The sequence below is a fragment of the Salvelinus alpinus genome, chromosome 30, assembly GCF_045679555.1.
Source record: "Salvelinus alpinus chromosome 30, SLU_Salpinus.1, whole genome shotgun sequence".
Taxonomy (NCBI): domain Eukaryota; kingdom Metazoa; phylum Chordata; class Actinopteri; order Salmoniformes; family Salmonidae; genus Salvelinus; species Salvelinus alpinus.
In genome coordinates, this window is record NC_092115.1 from 16,830,358 (window position 1) to 16,851,410 (window position 21,053).

At 42.3% G+C, this 21,053-nt stretch overlaps 1 long non-coding RNA gene across 1 annotated transcript; it reads left to right on the top strand.

The window, feature by feature from the left end:
• The first annotated feature begins 9,078 nt into the window (after positions 1-9,078).
• On the top strand, positions 9,079-12,781 carry LOC139560575 (uncharacterized). Its single transcript, XR_011671988.1, has 3 exons — positions 9,079-9,214; positions 10,474-10,539; positions 11,476-12,781. It is a non-coding gene; the product is annotated as an uncharacterized lncRNA (long non-coding RNA).
• The last annotated feature ends 8,272 nt before the right edge of the window (positions 12,782-21,053 follow it).

The window sequence follows — 21,053 nt, forward strand, 5'->3', positions numbered from 1 at the left end:
TGAAAATTGCTTGAATTTTGTGAGTTTAGGTCTGAACCTATGTAGACTTACCACAACTGATCTTAGTCTATGGTTACCACCAAAATATATCTGACTGAAACCTACATGTTATTTCCCCCACTAGAGGGCACTGGGACATCACAGTTATAAGAGGAGGGCTGAATGGGGATTTTATTAATTCTACAGTATCATGTAAAAATTATTTTTAAATACACTAAAATGGTGTTGATATTCATACAAATGTAGAGGGGAAACAAACACATACATGGTATAATTATTTGTGTTACACCATCCAATCACAGACATATATAACTAGAAATCAAAATAAAGCAGGTTGATACTCTGTTTATACTAGCACAAATCCACCTGGCTCATTAAAAAAACAAGGCCTAGAAAACATGATGTCACAAAGCAGCACTGTGATGTCACTGGCCCTCTTTTAGAAGCATGAATCTCCATGGAAACTACAAGGTCTACAGTATTCTAGAATACTGTTGCAATCACAGTGGTAGACAAAAACAGTTGATTTCTACCAGTTTTCTCTACTGTGAGACCTTTGAGAAGTAACGTTATGTTGACATAAAGATTGTCCAATCTTCACTCAGATTGATGGGGAGAATCCTGCCCCTGAAGAGTCAGTGAATCACCATCCCTTCCAATAACATCTTGCCAAGATGATCAGCTGGACAGCCAATATGACACCCAGTCAGTCAGCCTGCAAGATGTCCAACTAGGCTTCCAAAAAGGTGACATGTCAAATCACCAACAAGACATGCACGTTATGAACGATCCAAAGCAGGTTGAAATACAGAATGATCATCAAGACATGCAACAAGACCAACAGCAAGATTTAAGCCATTCCCTTTCAATAATGATGGCTTTGTCACAGCATGGCTTAGAAGTCTGTAGATATCCTTCACTCCCTTACAGACACCATCATCATGGGATGAACTAGAAGACTCAAGTGATTCCTCACCTCCTACTCTGGTTCCCATCTTCAGGGATAACTATGTAGAACTAAGTGATTCATCCAGTGTCAACGACTCATCTTGGTCAGCGAATCAGGGGGAATATAGCGACTCAGACTCTTCCACATCAGAAAGAGGGGAGCATATCAGCTATTCTGCCCCACTGATGCCAAAGAGTGAGGATGGTACAAGTGATTTGGCCCCACTTCTACAAAAGAGTGAGGTTGGTATTAGCGAAGACAACACAACCTATTCTGCATCCGTAACGCCTAAGAGCGAAAGAGATCTCAGCAATTTGGATTTCTCGTCATCGGAGAGTGAGGTGGACATGATTGAAGCTGCCACCCAAACTGTCAGCAGAGATGCTTTTCCACTGGCATCTTATGGCTTAACCAGAGACCAAGACCCCTCCTGGAAGCGGTGTCTTCTGGAGACCCTAGCCCCAGCCTGGAGGAGTCCCAGCCTTGCTGTGAGGCTCTGGAGGACGGGCGGTGTCTATAGCCTGTGTGGGAGCACCGAGACCCTCAATCTGGATCCCAGTCTGTCTGTGGATGATGCCCCACCAGTGGCCCCAAGCACTGCTGCTGACTCACCCAAGGATGGGTTATCAGGTGTGGCCTATGACCTTCCAAGACCTCCATGACGTCATCTCCTTGGATTTGGATTGAGGGAGAGCAGGCTATTATTAGAATAACTGTTTAAAAAGGTATGGAAAAAAGCCAAACATCGATGTGTGGAATAAAATCTCAGCACCATGATAATAGTGTTGTGTTATCTCATTAGGAATAACTTAATTTCAATTTCACGTATTTTTGTTTTGAATATTTAAGGTGATGTATGATATAATTTTTTATACACTATTTTACAATGGTGGACTCACATGCATGTATATAAATTATACATTGTGAAGATATAGTATGGAGAACGTTAGCAAGACATCTTGCAGATGTATATAGAATGTCTACATTCTAAATTCTACAGTTCTACATCGTTTATACGTCGGCCAGACATCAACATTCTATTCTGATGTTTCTGTGACATCTTACCAATGTGCAAACTACATATTCCCTACACATTTTGATTTGTCGGCCGAAGGTGTGCGTTCTGACTGCGTAAGAGTTATCAGTGACTGTACTGCTCATCATTAACTTATCAACTCACTGCATCAACTTGCCTAGACCGTCAGATTTGGACATGACAGAAAAGTCTAACTATGACTTGGAGTCAGTTATTGTCTCGTCAAAACCATGACGTTTTTAGCTCGTTAGAATGTCTTCAGTGAGGAAGAACCTTGAGTGTGTCTACTGGAGGTCTAGGTCCGTATTCATAAAGTGTCTCAGAGTAGGAGTGCTGATCTGGAATCAGTGTTGCCATTAAAATCATAATGAATAAGATTTCATGGACAGCGGGGACCTGATCCTATCAGCACTCCTACTATATGACGTTTTACAAATACGACTCAGGTCAAATCCAAGATGGCAGAGCAGTAGGACGTATATATCTGTCTTTGTCTTATCCCTTGTAAATAGCCAGTCTTTTTCGTATATATCTTAATCTCACTTTCTATTTTTAACTAAATATACTTTCCTGCAACCCGCCTCACCCAATGTGGTACGGATCTGCTATTTTTATTCCTTATAACTGGAACTTCCATCAGGAGCTAGCCAGCTAATTAGCCTCTAGTCTTTGTTAGCCACGGCTAGCGGTCCTCTCCTTTTTCCCCCAGCAGCAGCCAGCCTTAGCTCGGACAACACCTGCCAGTCTTGCACAGCGCGATATCAACCCAGAGCATATCGGATTGCTTCTCTCTACCATATCACAGGATTCCTGCAACACGCCTCACCCAATGTGGTACGGATCTGTTATTTTTATTCCTTATAACTGGAACTAGCCAGAAAACTAGCTACTAGTCCTTGTTAGCCATGGCTAGCGGTCCTCGCCTTTTTCCCCCCCGGAATCAGCCAGCCTTGACTCGGACAATCACCGGCCAGTCTGCACAGCGCGATATCAACCCAGAGCATATCGGACTGCTTCTCTCTACCATATCACCGGATTCCTGCCGCTCTGGATCATTACACCGAATCAGTACTCAGAATCATCGCAGCTAGCTAGCTGGCTACTGTTAGCTAACGCCTCTGTCCCGAAGCAAGCACCAGCTAGCTTTGAGCTAGCCTCGAGCTAGGCACATATACTAGTTAATTCTAGGTTTACAATACCTCCTTTGCCAATTGGTCTGGACCCTTTATTGTCGACACGGAGCCACGCCGATCCATCACGACTGGACTGCCGACGTGATCGCCCGATGTGGTCTCAACAGGATATTCTGTTACGATATCGTCGCAGAACCATCTACCAACCTCGGGCCCGCTAGCTTTTCTGAATGCTGTGTCCCCTGCTCGCCCAGCGTAGTAGTAACTACCTAACAGCACCCTTTTTTATTTATTTTGCTATTGCTGCTATTTTGACCCTATGATCACTCGGCTACACAGCTGATGCCCCCTGGACTGTTTCAATAACACGGTACCTCATTTTGCTTACCTGTCGGCCTCCGCCTCGAACTCAGGTCTTGTATGTACCTAACTGACCCGCTCTGCCCATTCATCGCCATTTACCCGTTGTTGTCTTAGCTCTCCTGATCAACACCTGTGATTGTTTTATGCCTCTCTCTAATGTCAATATACCTTGTCTACTGCTGTCTTGGCTAGTTTTTATTTCTTTATTTCACTGTAGAGCCTTCAGTCCCGCTCAACATGCCTTAGATAGCTCTTTCGTCCAACCCCACACACATGCGGAGACCTCACCTACGTTAATTGATGCGTCCAGAGACGAAATCTCCTCCACTGTACTCACATCCTACCATACCCTTGTCTGTACATTATGCCTTGAATCTATTCTACCACGCCCAGAAATCTGCTCCTTTTATTCTCTGTCCCCAACGCACTAGACGACCAATTCTTATAGCCTTTAGCCATACCCTTATCCTACTCCTCCTCTGTTCCTCTGATGATGTAGAGGTCAACCCAGGCCCTGTAGCCCCCAGTTCCACTCCTATTCCCCAGGCGCTAGCATTTGTTGACTTCTGTAACCGTAAAAGCCTTGGTTTCATGCATGTTAACATAAGAAGCCTCCTCCCTAAGTTTTTTTCCCACTGCTTTAGCACACTCCGCCAACCCTGATGTCCCAGCTGTATTCTGAATCCTGGCTTAGGAAGGCCACCAAAAATTCTGAAATTTCCATCCCCAACTACAACATTTTCCGCCAAGATAGAACTGCCAAAGGGGGTAGAGTTGCAATCTACTGCAGATACCTTGGTTCACTCCAGACCTGACTGCCCTTGACCAGCACAAAAACATCCTGTGGCGTACACAGTGTCTAACCCTCTTCAAAGGGGTAGACACTCTAGACCCAAACTGTTACAGACCTATATGTAATCTACCCTGCCTTTCTAAGGTCTTCGAAAGCTATGCAATCTGGTTTCCGAGCTGGTCATGGGTGCACCTCAGCCACACTCAAGGTCCTAAACGATATCATAACCGCCATCGATAAATGACAATACTGTGCAGCCGTATTCGTTGACCTGGCCAAGGCTTTAGACTCTGTCAATCATCGCATTCTTATCGGCAGACTCAACAGCTGTCACGACTTCAGCCGAAGTCGGTTCCTCTCCTTGTTCGGGCGGCGCTCGGCATCACCGGTCTACTAGCCATCGCCGATCCACTTTTCATTTTCCATTTGTTTTGCCTTTGTTTCTACACACCTGTTTTTCATTCCCCTAATTATTGTTCATGTATTTAACCCTCTGTTTCCCCCATGGTGTTGTGCGGAATTGTTTTATGTCATGTTCGGTAATGTTGGTGACTGGTTATTTCGACGGGTGCTGTTTTTTGCCCTTGCGTAAAAGTTGATGTTCGTGTATTTGTGTTTGGGCAAGTGTAGTGTTTTACCTTGCACCATTCATTATTCTGAGTAAAGTTACGTTGCTCCCAATTCTCTGCTCTCCTGCGCCTGACTGCATACACCAGCTACACCCACCATTATGACAACAGCCTTGGTTTCTCAAATGACTGCCTCGCCTGGTTCACCAACTACTTCTCAGATAGAGTTTTGTGTGTCAAATCGGAGGGCCTGTTGTTCGGACCTCTGGCAGTCTCTATGGGGGTGCCACAGGGTTCAATTCCAGGGTTCAATTCTCGGGCCGACTCTTTTCTCTGTATACATCAATAATGTCGCTCTTGCTGCTGATGATTCTCTGATCCACCTCTACGCAGACAACACCATTCTGTATACCTCTGGCCCTTCTTTGGACACTGTGTTAAGTTAACAACCCTCCAGACGAGTTTCAATGCCATACAACTCTCCTTCCGTGGCCTCCAACTGCTCTTAAATGCAAGTAAAACTAAATGCATGCTCTTCAACCGATCGCTACCCACACCTGCCCGCCCGTCCAGCATCACTACTCTGGGCGGTTCTGACTTAGAATATGTGGACAACTACAAATACCCAGGTGTCTGGTTACACTGTAAACTCTACTTCCAGACTCACATTAAACATCTCCAACCCAAAATTAAATCTAGAATCGGCTTCCTGTTTCGCAACAAAGCCTCCTTCACTCATGCTGCCAAACATACCCTCGTAAAACTGACTATCCTACCGATCCTTGACTTCAGCGATGTCATTTACAAAATAGTCTCCAACACTCTACTCGGCAAATTGGATGCAGTCTATCACTGTGGCATCAGTTTTGTCACCAAAGCCCCATATACTACTCACCACTGTGACCTGTATGCTCTCGTTGGCTGGCCCTCGATTCATATTCATCGCCAAACCCACTGGATCCAGGTCATCTATAAGTCTTTGCTAGGTAATGCCCCGCCTTATCTCAGTTCACTGGTCACCGTAGCAGCACCCACCCGTAGCACGTGCTCCAGCAGGTATATTTCACTGGTCACCCGTAAAGCCATTTCCTCTTTGGCCGCCTTTCCTTCCAGTTCTCTGCTGCCATTAACTGGAACGAATTGCAAAAATCACTGAAAATGGAGACTCATATCTCCCTCACTAACTTTAAGCATCAGCTGTCAGAGCAGCTTACAGATCATTGCACCTGTACATAGCCCATCTGTAAATAGCCCACCCAACTACCTCATCCCCATATTGTTATTTTTTTGCACCCCAGTATCTCTACTTGCACATTCATCTTCTGCACATCTATCACTCCAGTGTTAAATTGCTAAATTGTAATTATTTCGCCACTATGGCCTATTTATTGTCTTATCTCCCTAATCTTACCTCATTTGCACACACTGTATATAGACTTTTCTGTTGTGTTATTGACTGTATGTTTGTTTATTCCATGTGTAACTCTGTGTTGTTGTTTGTGTCGCACTGCTTTGCTTTATCTTGGCCAGGTCGCAGTTGTAAATGAGAACTTGTTCTCAACTGGCCTACGTGGTTAAATAAAGGTGAAATAAAAATAAATAAAAAGGGGGATGATGTGCCAGCCCAACCCAGCTGACACTCACCCTGGCACGTACCAACCACCGCCCTGGACTATGGACCCCTATATTCCAGTCAACCAGTCTGGTTCGGATCAAAGGGCCCTTGTTGTTTTCCTTCATAGGAAATTATATTTGAGAACAGTGGCCAATCATGAAACAAACATGAAGTCAGGCCCTGTCAGGGAGCAATCACAAACACACACATGTACAGTCATGGCAACAGGTAAACAGAGAGGTTATATAGAGGTCTATAAAAACCTCTTCTTGTTTCAGTCACTTCACCACTGTATTCAGCAAAATCATTAGGCACTTCCAATATCCAGGTAATTTGTTATTTATTTTATTATATAAAGACTGAATTCATGTTAGTACACTGTACAACACAGCATGACATATATACAGTCCCAGTCAAAAGTTTGAACACACCTACTCATTCAAAGGTTTTTCTTTATTTTTACTATTTTCTACACTGTAGAATAATAGTGAATACATCAAAACTATGAAATAACACACATGGAATCAGGTAGTAACCAAAAAAGTGTTCAAATCAAACTATATTTTAGATTCTTCAACTAGCCACCCTTTGCCTTGATGACAGCTTTGCACCCTCTTGGCATTCTCTCAGCTCATGAGGTAGTCACCTGGAATGCATTTCAATTACAGGTGTGCCATGTTAAAAGTTAATTTGTGGAATTTCTTTCCTTCTTAATTCATTTGAGCGAATGAGTTGTGTTGTGACAAGGTAGGGGTGGTATACAGAAGATACCCCTATTTGGTAAAAGACCAAGTCAATATTATGGCAAGAACTGCTCAAATAAGCAAAGAGAAACGACAGTCCATCATTACTTTAAGACATGAAGGTCAGTCAATCCGGAAAATTTCAAGAACTTTGGAAGTTTCTTCAAGTGCAGTCGCAAAAACCATCAAGCACTATGATGAAACCTGCAGAGGATAAGTTCATTAGAGTTGCAGCCCAAATAAATGCTTCCCAGAATTGAAGTAACATCTCAACGTCAACTGTTCAGAGGAGACTACGTGAATCAGGCCTTCATGGTCGAATTGCTGCAAAGAAACAACTACTGAAGAACACCAATAATAAGAAGAGACTTGCTTGGGCCAAGAAACACGAGCAATGGACAGCAGACCGTGAAAATCTGTCCTTTGGTCTGATGAGTCCAAATTTGAAATGTTTGCTTCCAACCGCATTGTCTTTGTGAGACGCAGAGTAGGTGAATGGATGATCTCCGCATGTGTGATTCCCACCGTGAAGCATGGAGGAGGCTTGATGGAGTGGGGGTGCTTTTCTGTGTAAGGGCTATTTGACCAAGAAGGAGAGTGATAGAGTGCTGCATCAAATGACCTGGCCTTCACAATCACCCGACCTCAACCCAATTGAGATGGTTCTGGATGGGTTGGACCACAGAGTGAAGGAAAAGCAGCCAACAAGTGCTCAGTATATGTGGAGAACTGATCCTCGGTCACCCCATGGGTAATATTACACGTATTCCTTGACGTTAATAGTCCCTGAATGCAGTCTTTTCTCATTTAGCAACACACAGTGATTAGCAGGATATGCGGTACAGTGAACTCGGAAAGTATTCAGACCCCATCCCTTTTTCCACATTTTGATACTTTACAGCCTTTTTCTAAAATGGATTAAATGAAGAAAAAAAATCCTCATCAATCTACGCACAATACCCCATAATGACAACAATGTTTTATATTGGAGTCCACCTGGGGTTAATTCAATTGTTTGGACATGACTTGGAAATACACACAGCTGTCTGTGCCTCGACACAATCCTGTCTCGGAGCTCTACGGACAATTCCTTTGACCTCATGGCTTGGTTTTTGCTCTGACATGCACTGTCAACTGTGGGACCTTATATATACAGGCGTGTGCCTTTCCAAATCATGTCCAATCAATTGAATTTACCACATGTGAACTACAATCAAGTTGAAGAAACATCTCAAGGATGATCAATGGAAACAGGATGCATCTGAGCTCAATTTCCAGTCTCATACCAAAGGGTCCGAATTTGATGGGGTATTGTGTGTAGATTAATGAGGTAAAAAATGGATTAAATCCGTTTTAGAACAGGGCTGTAACATAACAAAATGTGGAAAAGGTCAAGGGATCTGAATACTTTCCGAATGCACTGTAAATGCATAGTACTTATTTCATATAATGTTTTGATACATTGGTCGACTTCCATGCATTTGCAGCTCCAGTTAATTCTGTCTTCAGTATTGTGAACTTGATTACTAACTATGGGGAAAAAGGCCTTGATTCATATGAGAATGCAAACGTTGGTGAAATAATGAGATGATATATGAGCCAGTAGAGTAATAGACATTCCAACAGCTAATATTCCAACTTGGATATTTCCTGGAGATTTGAGTCCCTATGCAATCAGAAGTCATTCAATAGTGCTTGCAGCATTGAACAACCACAGAGAAAGTCACTTTCTTTAGGTTTCATTTCATAGAACAAAGGAAATCAGGTCTGGCCAGTGGTAGGTCTATTCAATCAAATAAGGCTCAGGGAACGTCCCAGTCACAGGCCAATCATGAACACACACGTACAGTCACGCTCATTCAGAGACCAATCATGAACACAGGTGTACAGCCAGGACAACAGGTTTCTATAAAAGCTTCTTGTTTGAGTCCAACATCCATTCCATTGAAGTATCAAAGATAACTCGCCATAGGCTAATCCTGTATGTGATGTTTATGATTTGACCACCTTCAGGTAAATTATTAATTTCATTATATGAAGACTGCATGTTATTACACTACACAATGTATATTTTGGTTTTGCATTGTTTATATCACACTAACAACGTATGTGTGACGTAGGCCTAAATATGGCTAATGGGCGTGAAACTCGAGGCAGAACCCTTTTCTGACTCTGAGCAGGTGACAAAGATTAATTACAAATGCAAACGTTGAAAAGCATGGAGGATCCTGAATATTTTAGCTCTTCAAGTGAGAAGGCACAGTGATGACCCTGAAGGCCCAGCGATTCTGAAGCGTTGGTGATTTACAAAATAAATTACTGGGAGTTTATATATAGTGTGACTATTTTTATAGCTTAGTTCATTCGCCGTTAGTCAGCACCTCTACATAAAATAATTTTCTTTGGGTGTGCGCCAGCTCATGTCTTTGATTAGCTCTGAAAGTGAGTACACAAAGTATATATGATGCAGATAAGTGCGTGAAAAAGCTGTTGTGCAGCAACTCACTGCTTTCCTGAATACAAAATGTATACGAAACGCTCTAGTAATGCTCCATTAAGAGTGAAACACAATGACTTCTCAGCATTGTCCTATCAGATTCTGATATTTTGGATAGACTCAAACGTACGAATAGATTAAATATTCCTGTCACGTTGTATAAATTATTGGAGACAGGCGCAGGAATACGTAATATTTTTTTTATTTAAATACTCCACCCAAACAATACAACATGCCATGAAAAGGCACGGGGACAAAGCCCAAAACAAACACGTATACAAAAGAGCGAGGTAAACCTCTAATAAATACACGGGACTAGACCCGTAATAACAATTGCACAATACACGGGACGAGACTGGAAATAACAATTGCACAATACACGAAAGCCGAAACAACAACACCGGACCAACGGACATGGTAACAATAATCGACCAGGACAATGAGGAACAGAGGGCACATATATACAATTACTAATCAGGGGAAATGGGAACCAGGAGTGCGTAATTAGACAGTTCAGTGAAGCCTAGAAGGCCGGTGACTTGGAACTCTGGAGCTGGTGCATGGAATGAGCAGCAGTACCGGGGGAATCCGTGACAATTCCACCACATTTTTGAGTGAAGCTGTGACATGTACACTGCAAAATATACACAGTTTAAGTATACTTTGGCGATACAAGTCTAATAAAGTCTTCATGATGCCTTCATAATGTCCTACGGTCTTACATAGTTGGTTCAATAATTATTATTCATATATATTCTGTCCCATCTCCTATCAGCAAGATGTATTAAAACACCATGACAACAATACTCTTCTGGATGTGTGGTCCTCGGCCTCCCCATGGGTAAATATATATACATGTTTCTCTGCTTTAACTGTCAATGAATGCTATTTGGTCTCTTTTGTCAGGACAATAGTGTTATTCATTTTTCAAGGCTTCATTCTGTTGCATACAGTGCATTCAGGCTGTAATATTCAGGCTGTAACACAACAAAAGGTGGAAACATTGTATTCATACCCCTTGACTTTTTCCACATTTTCTTGTGTTACAGCCTGAATTTAAAATTGAGCTTTTGTGTCACAGGCCAACACACAATACCCCTTTATGTAAAAGTATAATCATTTTGAAATATTTTTTTTTACAAATGAATAAAAACTGAAAAGGAGTTGCTTACCAAGATGACATTGAATGTTCCTCAGTGGCCTAGATAGTTTTGACTTAAGTAGTCTTAAAAATCTATGGCAAGACTAGAAAATGCCTGTCGAGCACTGATCAACAACCAACTTGACAGCTTAAAGAAAATTTACAAATATTGTACAATCCAGTTGTGCAAAGCTTCACAAATCATTTGAGACTTACCCAGAAAGACTCACAACTGTAATCTCTGCCAAAGGTGCTTCTACAAAGTATTGACTCAGCGGTGTGAATACTTATAAAAATGAGATTTCTGTATTTACTTTTCAATAAATTGGCAAACATTTCTAAAAACATGTTTTCACTTTGGCATTATGGGATGTTGTGTGTAGAGAAATCTATTTAATCAACTTTGAATTCAGGCTGTAACAAAATGTGGAATAAGTCAAGGGGTATGAATACTTTCTGAAGGCATTATTGTCAAGATGATTGTCAATCCTACTCATTATCATTACGTTTATATTCATTATCGTTATCATCAGCAAATTCATTATCCATAAATACCAAATACCGTGCAAATCTAATTATTGATTGCTTAAGAGAGTAAACATATTTTTGAACCAAGAACCTTTCTTCACATTGCAGGGCTGGGGCCAGGGCTAAAGCAGGGGCCAAGATAGCGGATGGAGAACACACGGACCACCTGAGGACCTATGTGCCATCGCTGCCCTCCTGTTACCGCTGCTGGAGGCTTACGGATGAATAACGCCAACCACTCCGCTTTCTCCCTCCCTCTGTCCCTATCTCTCTGTTTCTCTCTCTCTTTCTTTCATCATCCTGGAATTAAAGTGTGACTATGTTAACCTGTCAGGTCAGTCAAAAAGATTGCTACTGGTGACACTGAAACCCGGTACTATCCTGTGTCAGTATTTGAGATATATATGGTTAAATTCAAAAAGATTTGTAATATTGATATTGCGCGTGACGTAAAAATGTCCTTTGGAGTGGAACTTGAGGCAGAAGATTTTTCTGACTTTGGGCAGGCGACAAAAATTCTGTGCAAACGCAAACGTCGGAAAAGCATAACGGAGCCTTTACATTTTAGCTCTGAAACTGAGCTCTTCATAAGCACAGAGGGTGCAGATCAGACATTGAGTGTGAAAAACAACATCATAGACTCTTCTCAGCGTTCCATCATATCAGATTCTGATATTTTAGACAGACGCAAACGTAGGAATAGCTTAGTTATTCCACCACATTTTGTAACATGCACACTGGAACATATTCAGTATGTATACTTTGAAGCTTTATGTTTTATGTATACTTTGAAGCTACATAGTCACACTTTAAACCAGATATATCTAATAAAGCCTTCATGACGCCTTCATAATGCCTTCATAAAGTCCTACACTACATACATAGAAGCTTCACATATCATTTGTAAGCAAATGTCATGCTGGAAAAAGGTGTGCAGATGTGCCGACAGAAGCAAACTTTCGATGCATAATTTTGTTTAAATGGACGGCGCAGAAGCTGCAAAATTAGGCTTTAGAGAGGTGGAAGGTTGCTTGATCAGTAGCCGGAAGGTTGCTGAGTCAATCCACGGACAGGGTATAAAAACAGAACTGTGGGAACTGTTGGTCTATGATTCCAGGTACCACCTCCTGCCGTTGTGCCCTTGAGCATGGGACTTAAACCCTAAAACTGCTCTCCATCCAGGGGCGCTGCTCTGTAGCTTATCAACTTAGCTGATCAATGATTTGTGCAGCACCTATGAAATGTGATGAAGCAGATAATGAGGTCAAACAACTAACAATATTCAGTTAAGTAGTGAACATTTAGAAGGTTATGATAGGGTCATACTCACATTGCTCCTATAAATATATTTAGCATTTCATTATCTTTATATTCTGGCTTAGCTTTTTAATGCAATAAAAACTGTGACAAACAATTCAGTGATGCTTTATTTGTCCTAATGCAATCCTCATTTTAAACTATGTATTTAAACTATGGCAAATTGTTCCCTCTTATCAAGTCAGGGCTTTGGAACAAAATGTCCTGCATCATCAGCCCAGCATTGTTGATGCGTTTTTTTTCATCCTCTTGAAAATGCACTCAGTAAATGTACTGGAATGATCATGTCTTAAAGTAAGGTTGACACCAAGGAACAAAGTTCAAAGGGATTAACACCTAAACCTTGAAATGTGTGACTGACTGGAAAAACAACTGTCACTGGAGGATGAGGATGAGAATGAGATGAATACTGTAAATTAGACCAGTGTTAACAATCTACCTGTTTAAAAACATTCCAGAACGATGTAAACAGTTCCATGATACAAGCGTGCTAGTCAGAGGACACGAGAGCATCGCATTACAAACAAAACAGAAAACAGTACTTATTAATGCAGTTAATGAACACTTGATATTTATCAGTTTCAATTCTATATGTTAAACAGCTGTAAGTATCTGAGAAAATCGGTTGCGGTGCTTTCTCTGGTAATTGTTCAGAAGATTCAGCAATTGTACAATGGCGATGATGCATTATTACCAACTGGGCACAGACGTCCTTTCAACGTCTAGTTTAGAATTACATTTGGTTGAGTTGTCAACTAACGGTGAGTTCAACGTGAAATCAACAACAAATGTCAACATGTCATTGGATTTAGCGTAAAAGTTGGGTGAAAAAAAGACAAAATGCACTTATGTTGATGACTTTTACAAATCCAGTCAGTTTTCCACGTTGATTCAAAGTCATCACATGTCCCTGCATATTTATGTAGGAAGGCTAGGTTTGACACAACACAAATACAGAAGTTAGACATCGGGATTTACAATTTCCTGTTTTTCAGGAAATTGTAGGCAGAAAAGAGAAACTGATACGATGCCAAATAAATGGTAACTGGGACAGTTGTTCTTCACTGTGCTTGTTGAGACAACGACTTTCACATGGTACATACTTGTCCACTGAGGTATTATTTTACCCAGGTAGATTATTCTCATTGTGTTATTGTTGCATGTTGCAATCAGAATGACAGCACACAAAGACCCAAATGGGTGTAAACAAACCCCAAACTCACTTTCCTTACCATTTGTATTTTGAGTAAATTATCTCTTCAAGGTGTTGTCTTTAATCAACTACACTGCACTCTGTTTCCTCTCAAGGTTTCTTCTCTTGCCAGTGTTGCCCGGTTTTTGAGGAGCATCTAAACTTCATTTGTGTAAAAATACAACACCAGCATAAAGACAGAAAGTGTGCAAGAAAAGATAGATGGGACTTTGTGACTTAAGTCTAACAAACCAGTTATATTAGTCATCACATCTTCTCAACCATGTCAGGTTTAGACTCAACTGTTTCTGGCTGCTGGCCAACTGATTATGTTGTTTTATATTTGTGCACCATCACTGCCTGTGGTGTTGACCTTTGTCACTTTCACTGTGGGAAAAAACAAATACAGGAAATACTTGTTTGTGTGGCTCCCTTTCGCAGTACACTTTTCCAAGGAGTTGTGTGGATGCGGACGCAGAGAACGAACGTTCGATGCATTCAGAAAATGTTTTCAAAGTTGAAACTCATTTACTGCATTTCTGTACAATTAAAACATGTTCAAATGCTATTTGAAGAAGAGCAAAAACAAGTCAAAATTACCCCAGCAGTTATCCCCTTGGCTGCTTTAGATTCATTAACCACAGTCGATCTGCAAACACATAGCCTATTAGCTATACAATTTTAAGGTTATACCCCTGAAAGTGGTGAAATGTCAGAAATGATTTGCTCTGAGAAATTATTTGTGCTGACACATCAGTGACTAAACAAAAACGTATGACATTTTTAGGACTATATTGTTTGCATTGTAACGTATGCCGAGACCTATAGGGAAGATACGCCATGTGGAGTTGTTCATTTTAAAACGTATCTTATTTTTTAAAGTGTTCTGCAATTCTACTCATTTTGCCATGTGGCAGGCAAGAAAACAGCAGCCGTTTTACAGTTAATTTCCTGATTTCCTATTTTGCCATGGAGTGGAGATAAATGTTTGCAGTTTTAAAGCAAATTTCCTGCAATTCTACACATTTTGTAATGACTTATGCCATGTTAATATGATATGAGTGCCCAGTAATGTGGAAATTGAGCAAGTTTAGATGACTAAACTGCTTGGAGTAACCCTAGATTGTAAACTGTCATGATCAAAACATATTGATGCAGTAGTAGCTAAGATGAGGAGAAGTCTGTCTATAATAAAGCGATGCTCTGCCTTCTTAACAACACGGGGGCATACCCCACAAGACATGCCACAAGAGGTCTCTTCACAGTCCCCAAGTCCAGAACAGACTATGGGAGGCAGTTCTTTTTCAGTTCTGCCCACACATTTTCTATAGGATTGAGGTCAGGGCTTTGTGATAGCCACAACCTTGACTTTGTTGTCCTTAAGCCATTTTGCCACAACTTTGGAAGTATGCTTTGGGTCATTGTCCAATTGGAAGACCCATTTGCGAACAAGCTTTAACTACCTGACTGATGTCTTGAAATGTTGCTTCAATATATCCACATAATTTTCCTGCCTCATGATGCCATCTATTTTGTGAAGTGCACCAGTCCCTCCTGCAGCCAAGCACCCCCACAACATGATGCTGCCACCCCCCGTGCTTCACGGTTGGGATTATGTTCTTCAGCTTGCAAGGCTCCCCCTTTTTCCTCTAAACATAACAATGGTCATTATGGCCAAACAGTTCTATTGTTGTTTCATCAGACCAGAGGACATTTCTCCAAAAGTACAATCTTTGTCCCCATGTGCAGTTGCAAACCGTAGTCTGGCTTTTTTATGGCGGTTTTGGAGCAGTGTCTTCTTCGTTGCTGAGCGGCCTTTCAGGTTATGTCGATATAGGACTCGTTTTACTGTGGATATAGGTACTTTGTACCTGTTCCCTCCAGCAACTTCACAAGGTCCTTTGCTGTTGTTCTGGGATTCATTTGCACTTTTCGCACCAAAGTATGTTCATCTCCAAGAGACAGAACGTGTCTCCTTCCTGAGTGGTTTGACAGCTGCGTGGTCCCATGGTGTTTATACTTGCGTACTATTGTTTGTACAGATGAACGTGGTACCTTCAGGCGTTTGGAAATTGCTCCCAAAGATGAACCATACTTGTGGAAGTCTACAATTTTTTTTCTGAAGTCTTGGCTGATTTCTTTTGATTTTCCCGTGATGGCAAGCAAAGAGGCACTGAGTCTGAAGGTAGGCCTGAAATACATCCACAGGTACACCTCCAATTGACTCAAACGATGTCAATTAGTCTATCAGAAGCTTCTAAAGCCCTTACATAATTTTCTGGAATTTTCCAAGCTATTTAAAGGCACAGACAACTTAGTGTATGTAAACTTCTGACCAACTGGAATTGTGATACAGTGAATTATAAATGAAATAATCTGTCTGTAAACAATTGTTTTTAAAATGACTTGTGTCATGCGCAAAGTAGATGTACTAACCGACTTGCCAAAACTATAGTTTGTTAACATAACATTTGTGGAGTGGTTGAAAAAACAAGTTTAAATGACTCTAACCTAAGTGTCTGTAAACTTCCGACTTCAACTGTATATGGTTGAATCATCAGCATACATGGACACACATGCTTTGTTTAATGCAAGTGGCATTGGTCATTGGTAAAAATAGAAAAGGGTAGAGGGCCTAGAGAGCTGCCCTATGGTACACCACACTTTACATGTTTGACATTAGAGAAGCTTCCATTAAAGAAAACTCTGAGTTCTATTAGATAGATAGCTCTGAATCCATGACATGGCAGAGGTTGAAAAGCCATACCACAATTTTTTTCAACAACAGGTTATGGTCAATAATATCAAAGGCTGGACTGAAGTCTAACAGAACAGCTCCCACAATCTTCTTATTATCAATTTCTTTCAACCAATCATCAGTCCTTTGTGTCAGTGCAGTACATGTTGAGTGCCCTTCTCTATAAGCATGCTGAAAGCCTGTTGTTAATCTGTTTACAGAGAAATAGCATTGTATTTGGTCAAACACAATTTTTTCCAATAGTTTGCTAAATGTTGGCAGCAAGCTTATAGGTCTGCTGTTAGAACCAGCAAAGGCCGCTTTACCACTCGTGGGTAGCGGAATTACTTTGGCTTCCCTCCAGGCCTGAGGACAAAGACTTTCCTCTAGGCTCAGATTAAAAATATGACAGATAGGAGTGGCTATAGAGTCAGTGTCACGTCCCTGACCTTATTTCCTTTGTTTTGTCTTTGTTTAGTATGGTCAGGGCGTGAGTTGGGGTGGGCAGTGATTGTTCCTGTGTCAGTGTTTGTGCCACACGGGACTGTTTCGTTCGTTCGTTCGTGTGTACGTTCCTGTTCGTGCGTTCTTGTTTTATGCTCTCAAGTACAGGTCTGTTCACGTCGTTTTGTTATTTTGTATTTTGTCAAGTCTTCTTCGTGTTCGTCTTTCTTTAATAAATCATTATGTATTCAACCCACGCTGCATATTGGTCCGATCCTTGCTCATCCTCAGACGAGGAGGAGGACGAGCGTTACAGAATCCCCCACCAACCAAGGACCAAGCAGCGGGGTAACAGGCAGCGGCAGCAGGAGCAGAGTCTGGATTACACTACGTGGGAGGAGATCGACAGGTGGGCGATCGACCCAAGGAGAATGCCGGAGCCCGCCTGGGATTCTCTGGAGGAGTGTGAGGAGGGATACCGGCGAATGGAGGCAGCACGACGACGCGGTAGGAAGCCTGTGAGTCAGCCCCAAAAAATTATTGGGGGGGGGGATACAAGGGCGTGTGGCGAAGTCAGGTAGGAGACCTGCGCCAACTCCCGGAGCTTACCGTGGAGAGCGAAAGTACGGGCAGACACCGTGTTATACGGTAAAGCGCACGGTGTCTCCTGTACGTGTGTTTAGCCCGGTGCGGGTTATTCCACCTCCCCGCACTGGCCCGGGCTAGATTGAGCATTGAGCCAGGTGCCATGAAGCCGGCTCAACGCGTCTGGTCTCCAGTGCGTCTCCTCGGGCCGGCATACATGGCACCAGCCTTACGCATGGTGTCCCCGGTTCACCAACACAGCCCAGTGCGGGTTATTCCACCTCCCCGCACTGGTCGGGCTACGGGGAGCATTCAACCAGGTAAGGTTGGGCAGGTTCGGTGCTCAAGGGAGCCAGTACGCCTGCACGGTCCGGTATATCCGGCGCCACCTCCCCGCCCCAGCCATGACCTGCCAGTGCCGTCAGCCAGCCATGACCTGCCAGAGCCGCCCGCCAGCCATGACCTGCCAGTGCCGTCAGCCAGCCATGACCTGCCAGTGCCGTCAGCCAGCCATGACCTGCCAGAGCCGTCAGCCAGCCATGACCTGCCAGAGCCGTCAGCCAGCCATGACCTGCCAGAGCCGTCAGCCAGTCCGGAGCTGCCCCTCAGTCCGGAGCTGCCCCTTGTAGGAGTACATGAGATACATATATAACATATATACGTATAGGACAGCACATAGATGTATAAGCTAGCTGAACATTAAAAATAGGCAACTGAACAAGAGACACATAGTCTGCTGATTCCATTAAGTGCATACAGACCAGACACATAGGCGCCTAAGACAATTGGACACACTAAGGATAGGGGAGAACAGAACAAAGAGTACATTGATATATTAATGTAAGGAAGAGACACAGAATCTGCTGACACACTAAGACAGAGGGTCCGGCCACCATTATAAACTAATTGAAAGCAGATATGGGTGTTATTGGGCGTGAACAAGTAGGAAGCTTGAACTAAAAGATAATGGTGGTGAATGACTTCAGAAAGGAAACTTAATTTGCATAAGGGATGGACATAATACTATGTGTGTATAAATATAGGAGATGGAGTTCTGGGAGGTGTGTGTTCCGCGGGACATTCCAGCTGGCTATACAATTGTATTAAAAGCATGTTTGATATCACAAGTTCTTGTAAGCGTTATATTTGAACTGATTTTCCACGACACCCTCAGTCCGGAGCTGCCCCTCAGTCCGCAGCTGCCCCTCAGTCCGGAGCTGCCCCTCAGTCCGGTGCTGCCCCTTAATCCAGTGGGGTTTATATGGAGGGTCGACATTAAAAGGAGGCCACGGAAGCGGGGATTAACTATGGTGGGGTGGGGACCACGTCCAGAGCCAGAGCCGCCACCGTGGACAGATGCCCACCCAGATCCTCCCCTATAGGTTCAGGTTTGCGGCCGGAGTCCGCACTTTGGGGGGGGGGGGGGGGGTACTGTCACGTCCCTGACCTTATTTCCTTTGTTTTGTCTTTGTTTAGTATGGTCAGGGCGTGAGTTGGGGTGGGCAGTCTATACTATTTGTTTCTATGTTTAGGGTTGTTAACTAGCCTGATATGGTTCTCAATCAGGGGCAGGTGTTTTACGTTTCCTCTGATTGAGAACCATATTTAGGTAGGCTGTTCACACTGTTTGTTTGTGGGTGATTGTTCCTGTGTCAGTGTTTGTGCCACACGTGACTGTTTCGTTCGTTCGTTCATGTGTACGTTCCTGTTCGTGCTTTCTTGTTTTATGTTCTCAAGTACAGGTCTGTTCACGTCGTTTTGTTATTTTGTATTTTGTCAAGTGTTCTTCGTGTTCGTCTTTCTTTGATAAATCATTATGTATTCAACCCACGCTGCATATTGGTCCGATCCTTGCTCATCCTCAGACGAGGAGGAGGACGAGCGTTACAGTCAGCTACCATCCTCAGTAGCTTTCCATATAAGTTGTCAATGCCAGGAGGTTTGTCATTATTGATCGATAACAATAATTTTCCCACCTCTCCCACACTAACTTTACAAAATTCGAACTTGCACTACTTTTCTTTCATTAATTGCTCACTGTTCGTTGTGGGCATTTCCTGCCTAAATTGACCCACTTTACCAATTAAATAATAATTAAAATAATTGCCAACATCAAATGGTTTTGCAATGAATAAGCCATCTGATTCGATGAAAGATGGAGTTGAATTTGCCTTTCTTCCCATAATTTCATTTAATTAACAGGTGCATGTTTATCAATAATTGGAAGAAGCAATAAAAATAAATTCATCAAGTGCAGCGTCTGGATGCTCCTTATTAATCACATCGGACCAACAAATATTTCTAACATCATCCACATAAGACTCACAGCAAAATCTTTTGTATGATCTATTATAGACTATTTTAGGCCCAGCTGTTGGAACTTTGGCTTTCCTGGATATAGCCACTATATTGTGATCACTGCATCCAATGGGTACGGATACAGCTTTAGAATAAAGTTCTACAGTATTAGTAAAAATATGATCGATACATGTGGATGATCTTGTTTCTGTAGTGTTTGTAAACACCCTGGTAGGTTGATTAATAACCTGAACCAGATGACAGGCACTGGTTACAGTAAGAAGCTTCCTCTTGAGCGGACAGCTTGATCACAACCAGTCAATATTCAGGTCCCCAAGAAAGTAGAACTCTTTTTACATCACATACACTATTGAGCATTTCACACATATTATTTAGATACTGACTGTTAGCACTTGGTTGTCTATAGCAACACCCCAAAAGAAAAGGCATTAGATGTGCCAAGTGAACCTGCAACCACAACACTTCAATAACACTTGACATAAGACCTTCTCTAAGCATTACAGTGATATGGCTCTGAATATATACAGCAACACCTCCCCATAAGCATTTATGTCTCTTCTATAGATGTTGTATCCTTGTATTGCTTCTGCTGTATCATCAAATGAATTATCTAAGTGAGTCTCAGAAATGGCTAATATATTAATGTTATCTGAGGTTAGCAAGTTATTGATTTCATGAACCTTATTTCAAAGGCTACATATATTAATATGGGCTATTTTCAGCCCTTTCCTGGGGGGCTTATCAGAGATAGACATAATACTGAAAGAGCAGACAAAGCAAGAGAAAAACATATACATTCAGCAGTCCATTAATCATTTGGTGTGAGTGATAGTTCTAGAGTCAGGAGGACTGGGTTTCCTAAAGGTTGGTAGGATATTGGATCAAGGGGGTCATGGAGGCTTGTTTAAAATACATTCATCCCTCCCTCTGCGGTTTGTGTTTCGGACCCTTCCCCTTTGAGGTGGTGCCAGTGTGGTGCTGCCATCCCGATGCCTGACAGTACGGTCCTGATCCATCTCATGTAGGGTATGACGTATTACTAACTCTGTGGTGTGTGTGTGTGTGTGTGTGTGTGTGTGTGTGTTTGTGGCA